General features: G+C 34.7%; 1 long non-coding RNA gene across 1 annotated transcript; it reads left to right on the forward strand.

The window, feature by feature from the left end:
• The first annotated feature begins 1,273 nt into the window (after positions 1–1,273).
• Positions 1,274–2,978, forward strand: LOC113288320. Its single transcript, XR_003330569.1, has 2 exons — positions 1,274–1,476; positions 2,694–2,978. It is a non-coding gene; the product is annotated as an uncharacterized LOC113288320 (long non-coding RNA).
• Positions 2,979–7,428: the final 4,450 nt, after the last annotated feature.

The following is a 7,428-nucleotide window of genomic DNA, read 5'->3' on the forward strand; positions in this document are numbered from 1 at the left end:
ACGTTATATAGTTGTTGTTCACAAACCATTTTTTGTCAAAGCAATTTTCAAGTTATTGAAATTATCATAATGAAACATTCCAAGGCAACACTAAATGATTGTATCACGCAAACCATGTTAGATGTAACTCGACAATTTTCATATGATCTTATTCGGAATTTCGTCACGAATGTAAGATGAACATGGCTAAAGAGAAAGCTTGTAAACACATGTTTCGATAAATATATAAGCGAGATGAACTCAGCTCGAAATCTCAAATGTTCATAATAGAAAACTATATCGTAACACGACTTATATCTCATTATAGGAGATAGAGTAGAAATAGACTTTTCAAGTGATAGATGACTGATAAGTGCATAATTCATATGATTTTAGTGTCCATTCCATACTTGGTTTAGCTATTATTCTTGCATATTTTCGTATTATTACTCTTGTTTTCTCTTATTTGTCTCTATTAGGTGAATCATCCAAAAAGGAGCAACAAAGTTCTGAAAATAGATAGGAAGAGAAGTATCCTAAGTATCCAAGTACCCAAGTCCAAGAGAAGTGGAAGAAGTGCGACGAAAAAGAGCAAAACGCTCAAAATCAAGAGAAGGGACAAAGACCGATCTTAACTCATTCAAATTAAGTATTTCTCATCATCATCTTGAAGATAATTTAAAGATAAAAATAATGCAAAAGGAATGAGGTCATTCCGAGTTCGGATGAAGAAGTTGTGGCCAAAACAAGCTTTTATTGAATACCGAAGACAGTAAAGGTCGCGGACGGGTTTCATACTTTAATTCCGAAAATTTCTGCCGGAATTTGAAGTTCGCGGACTGGTACGCGTACTTACCAATTAGGAAAACGTGTATTAATACCTTGGAAGGCCTAAGGTCACGTTTGGGAGTCTTTATGCCGTATTTTCGGGTCGGGTTCTTTAACCAAACTAAATACTTGATAGCCAAGCAATGTAAACCTAAAATGGTATTAGGCCTTTCACATATCATCATATCACAAGTTCTATATCAAAACCTAGGGTTTACCCCTTTAAGGAAAAACCACCGTTGTAACCCATTTAAATGTTTGTCTATCTAAAATGGTCATCCCTTGGCACCATAAGTGGAGTTTAATTAGTGTTTCTTTTGAGTTGTCTAAGTCTAGAGTTGACTGCTTGACACCTTGGTGTATATGTGTCATCAGGAGAAGAGCTCAGGGGTAATGTTGTCATTTTAAAAGGGAAACAGAATTTTAATCCCCATTTGATTTTGTTCTCCCTATTTTCTCTCGGTGATTCTCCCATTTTTTCTTCTACTTCTCCATCTCTTTAAAGAAACCAAAAATTTTAAAGGAGGGATTTTGCTTTTGAGGGAAGTTAGTACTCCCATCTGTGAAGTTGTTTATTTCATCCAAATTTTTAATCAAGAAATCTTTGCTTGTCGTTTGAAATGGGGTGCTTGATATCTCTACTGTATCGGTGTTGCTATTGGTGATAAGGTATGGGTTTTTAATTTCTTGATTTCTTGTTGCTTTTAACTTGTGTCAATTCATTGCTTATGATAGAGGTTTGGTGATTCCTGTTTGGAAATATTTGCTATTGTAAATGGTTTTGTTTTACCATCTTGTTTTATGAATTATTGAATTGTGATCACTCTCCAACGTATTTGATTCCCCTGAAGTTTTAGTAAATGTATGCAACCGTCAAAGTTCTAATTTTTATCTTCAATCAAGTGTTTCAACTTAGTCTCTAAAGTGCATAACACCTGTTTGCAGAAATGACTAAAGAGCTATGTTTTTGAAACATGCAACTCAACCTGAATTATCCTTGTTCTTCTTGTTTTGTCATAATCCTTGTATTTTACTTAATTGGGTATCTTAAACCTCCCTTCAATTATGATATTTATGGCCACTGATTTCAAAATTAAAGAAGTCCTCTATATTGTTTGATTTAACTCTAACAACAGTCAAAACCGAAATTTTAATGTGTTTCTGCCTTGTCTTATTGAGACTTTTCGACTCAACTATGTACCTTATTTCTTATGTTTATCATTTTTATGTTAAATATGGTTCTCTTAGCTTTCCAACGAGATCAGATTTGACGAATTCCGTCGTCTAATGAATTTTCAACGAATTTTCAATGAACACTGTCAAAACTGATATTTTCCTGAAAAGGTTATCCCTGTCCTGTCTTATCGAGACTTTTACACAAAGCTTCGCACCTGATTATGTTTGCTTATCATTTTTATGTTAAAGAGGAGTTTCTTAGCTTTTCAACAAGACCAAATTCGCTTAATTCCATCAACCAATGATTAATTGGCCATGGAATTATTAGTTTGGCAATTGGCCGTTAAGAAAGTGTTTGGCAATTGGCCGTGAAATTATTAGTTTGGCAACTGGCCGTTAAGAAAGTGTTTGGCAATTGGCCATGAAATTATTAGATTGGCAACTGGCCATATGAATCGGCAACTCGGCAACTGGCGATATGGATAGTAGAGTAATTTTATTTGAATTTAATTAATTGAATGGCAGCTTTCAAATGTTTGAGAACGAATGTTTTACAATTATTTGTGAACTTCATATTTCATTTTAAGTGTTCGTATTACGGTTAACTACTGGTGGCATTTTTATTTGTATATTTCTGGCGCTCGTTTATCGTTGTATCCCCTACTGGGCTGTGGCTCACCCGGTTTTGTTTTGTTTTATTTTTCTCATAGAGTTAGATTTATTTGGAAGTAGTAAGCTACAAGAATCTCGCGGCAGCGACGTTAGGGACATAAAGCTGGTATTTACTTTGTTGTCCTTATATATATATGTATGTCATGGCATAATAACAAGTGGGTATTGGAAGAGTTTTGGTATAGTGTCCAGTTTGTTAGAATTTTCATTGTTTAGCATTCAGGAAGCTTCATAAAAGGATGAATATTAGTTTACAAAACTTGTATCTCATAAATGAAAGTGCTATTTAGTTATTGCAGTTGAATTATATTTTGTTTGTCTCATATAATCTTCTTATGGTTCATGTTTCATTCTTCCTTTGTTGAAATTAGTCATGAATCAAGTTCTTTTGATAACTCCCTGCTATTGACAAATATTTTAAATCTTTTAGGATATCTTACAAAGTGGTGATTCCCATTTACAAATGATGGTTGCTTAATTTTCAGAAATGAATGTATTTCATGCTTTAACATCTTCTTTTATATTTTTCATGCTTTAACATCTTCTTTTATATTTTTATTTTAACTTCCGAGTGATGTACTGGGCGTTTGCTCTTCTAATCGGGTTGAAAAACCAACCCGTGAGAAGGGAAATTTTCTGGTCCGTTACAACTATTATTAATCTTCTTTGTAATATGAGTAGCTAAATCCTTTGTTGATTAAGGATGAATTCAATGTTCTAAGCATGAAGCTTTATTATTAATACAAGTCTATTTGAGGTTTTAATCATCGTTTGTTTTCATTATATCTAGTTATTATGATTGATTCTTAGATTGGTTTGGGTGCGCAACTAGATTAGTCTATTTATCATTCTATTGGTAGTAGAGAGTTGAACGATCCGTAATTGTCGTGCATCTCCTATACAAGTAGAAAACATGAGACCTTGCAGAGGGATTCTGTAAAGCAATCATGTGTGGGAACAACATCAGTAAGTGAACCGAGCGTATTGAGTTTAACTGTTGGGATCAAACCTAAATTCACAAACCATAAAGTGTTTGATTGAGTTACACCTTGTAAGCATACCTCAAGGCGGCTCACTTGAATAGAATCCGGTGACTAAGCGTACATGTTATCCGGTGATGCAAGGAGTTTTGGGGATAGCAAAGCGTACCTGCTATTCTACGGTTGGTGATGTATGGTTCTAACGGAAGATAGACAAGTATTCTAATCATGTTAACGCTTAGTAACGACGGAGGATTCATTGATCATCCTTTTCTTTATTATTGTCTTTATATTTATCTTACAACCAAACCCCCTTTGTTATTTATTTTACCTTGCTGATCAAATAACCTATCAATTACACGGTTCCCTGTGGGAACGATCTCTTACTACCGCTATATTACCAGTTAATTAGTGGAAATATATTTGTTAATTTATTGAGCCTACGACAGCCCATACAAATTTTGACACCACTGTCGGGGAGCAGTTGCTAATTGATTTTTTATTTGTTTAGCTTGTTTTTGTTTTTGTTTTATTTTCTCTTTTACTCTTGTGAGTCGTCATGTTTCCTTACGGAAATAACTTGTACGGAGCACAAGATTACAAATGCAACAGTGGTAATCAATATGGACAATCACAAGGATGAGAGGATAGTTGTGCTTCTAATCGTTTATCTTATGAACATAAGCTTGATTGGTTGATTCTTCAGTTAAAAGCCAGTTTGTCCACGCCGAAACCCTTTATTGAACAACCAAGCGCGGAGAACAATTTGCCAATTGAACCTTACTTCAATATATGTAACCAAACTCCTGATCGTTTTTATGATCATTCACATATTCAAAAAGGGGAGATTTGGTCTGGAAATAGGGTGGTGAGTGAAAGTGTAGGTTTTGATGAACGTCTGAACCAACTAATCCAAGAGATGACGCAACATCAACAAGGTCTGAAACAACACATTCAAAATTTGGATGAGCGCAACAAAAAGATGGAAGAATCACACCAAGAATTTCCAAGGAATATGTAAAAGATAAAGATACAAGCTGCTCAACTCATTGAGAATAGGAACGAGGAAGAAGTTTGGCCTCAAAACCAAAACGACTCTGAAATTCCTATGGACGACAAAGATTCCGATGAAGATGAGCAACCTTTCGAAAATCTTTGCAACAATGGTACGATTATTCCAACTCCAGATCGTAATAATGATCACTCGCCTATTCAAAAGGAGAAGATTGGGTATGACATATCTATTGTTATAAATGGTGTGACGTACTCAAACGAAGAAATTAGGAGTTGCATCAATGAACTAGACGTTTTAGAAGAGGATTCTAATTCCGATGACGAGGTTGTTTAAGAGATGGAGATTGAGAATGAAACCAAATTGATTAAAGTCGTGGAAGACCAAATTGAGCTTGCCAAGGATTATAAAGATATTGAGATTACGGTTGAAGCAGACGAAGAATGGCTAAATAGTTTGATAGAGGACCACGATACAAATGAGGTAAATAATTCATTGAAATTCTTTAAGAATGGCGAGGATCCCGTAATACAAGAGATTGTGAAAGGTTTGTCTAATCCTTTGCATGATTCTATATCTTTTGATTGTCCTATCCCAATTGAAATAGTTTCTGAAAGAGTTGTTAACCCGATTTTTAAGGAGCTACCTCACTTAGGTTTGGGTATATGTGCTGTTAATATTCTTAAGAATTATTTTACTTCTAAGTATCCACCACTTGATGTGTTTGATTCGAGTATTGTGCAGGTTCACCAAGCTGAGGAACCTTTTGTGGTTCTCAAATTCGATGTTCTCTATCCACTTCCGAGTGTAGAAAGGACTAAGTGTGGGGGAAACTTCAATAAAGTGATAGCTTCAATATTTATTTTTTGTGCTAATGTTTTTGTGAAGCTGTTATTTGAATTGCAGATTGTTATTTGGAAATATTACCAATTTTTCAGATTATTGGTGTACGGACAATAACAATAACATCGGGCTGACGACGTTAAACCAAGCGCTTCGTGGGAGGCAACCCATCGGTTTTGTATCTTTATTCCTTTTGTTTTTAGTTTTATTAGTTTTTCGTATCATATCTTGCATTCTCATCTTAGATTTTACAAAGTCCTATTTCTATAATGAAAGTTTTGACGTATTCTCGTCAGAAAATTCTGACTGCGCACTTGTCACAAAATAGCTCTCGAGACTTCATACGGAGTCCGATTTGAGTGGTTGACCCCAAATTTTAAAGAGGAAAGACTCACTTTTCTTTTCCAAAAAGAAAATCTGAATTCGGAGTCTATTAAGTTGTAGCGATAGGCCTGGACGTTTGAGTTTCGGAATTTTTACAGAACTTTTTCAGATTGCATGTCAGTCAGTCCGGAGGCCATAACAGTCAGACCGTTTATCGAAACTCTGTGAAATTTTGACACCTTATAGAAAAGACGTAGGCAAACAACTTTAGTTTAGGATGTTTTTCCTAGTTCCCTATCCATTTGTACAGTTTTCAAGTTTTTCAAGACTGTTATATCAGAAATCAGAATTTTCGGTTTTGAACATTAAGGACAATGTTGAGTTTAAGTGTGGGGGAGTAGTTAAGCATGTTTGACTTGCATAAAGAAATTTTTTTTACTCTTTGATTTCTTGCGTTCTTGAGACTTCATATTTTGGAGTTAATTATGAGTTATTTAGGATGACACTTTAAACCTTTTTAAGGTTGAAACAGTTCTTACTGCTGTAGATTGAGTTCCACTTTATCGTTCTAAAATCCTTAAATATATACGTTCATAATTGAATGCGAAACTAAGCTATGGTAGTCGTTTGAAAGATTCATCCTTGCAATTAATCATTACTGAATCATTTTCTTTTTATTTTTGCAGTTATATGTTTCTCTAAAGTGATTTGGTGGGATCCTGATACTGCCGTGGATGTTGTAGTAAGGTAATCATTGATTGAGTATATAAAAGACCCATAGACAATTGTCTACACTCATAAAGAGTGAGCCAATAAAATAAAATAAATAAATAACGAAAGAAAAGAAAAATACAAAATAAAATAAAATAAAAATATATATATAAGTCTCCTCTTCGTTTATCGACACTAATAAATGATAGGTCCGAAATTTCGGACTAATCATAGTTGATGAAAACAAAAACCATATAATCATTATATAGCAAGTCAAAAGGCTATTGATGAGGTTCTTGACACTTTGATAGCTGTATGTGTGAAGCGTTGTCCCTGTCTCCGTCTCCTAAGCAAGCATGGAACACAGGATCCAAGGCAACTATCATGTACTTGCTGAAAGGGAACATGCGCTTAGAATATCTAATCATGTGGTCGAATTAAATGGGTGTTTTTCTCAACTATTACGCTATAAATAAGAATCCTTTGACGACATTCATACAAGTATTATGGGTAACATCTTTCACTTTAGTCAACATTTGCACACTTCACTTTTCTATTTCCATTTTCTTATCTATCCATGTGATTTCAGTATGCGAATGTTGTGAAAAACGTTGCAACAAGTACGATGACTATCTTAGTGGAGTTTTGCAAACAGGTTGAATGTCACACATAAGTAATTGCTAATGTGTGAGGATTGGAATGTATGTGGGATGTTTGCAGCTAAAGAACATATGCAAGCTAATTATTTGGATTTTTTTCTTTGTGTCTATCCTTAGTGGTTCTTCCAAGGCGAGATATTGGAGTAGGTTTTGTGGGTATACCTCTTGTAAGCCCTCACGAGACTATAACTCGTCCACTAGAGACACCTAGGGGTTTAAAGGCCTGTTATTCATCCTAAGAGTA

This window comes from Papaver somniferum, chromosome 6, assembly GCF_003573695.1.
Source record: "Papaver somniferum cultivar HN1 chromosome 6, ASM357369v1, whole genome shotgun sequence".
Taxonomy (NCBI): Eukaryota; Viridiplantae; Streptophyta; class Magnoliopsida; order Ranunculales; family Papaveraceae; genus Papaver; species Papaver somniferum.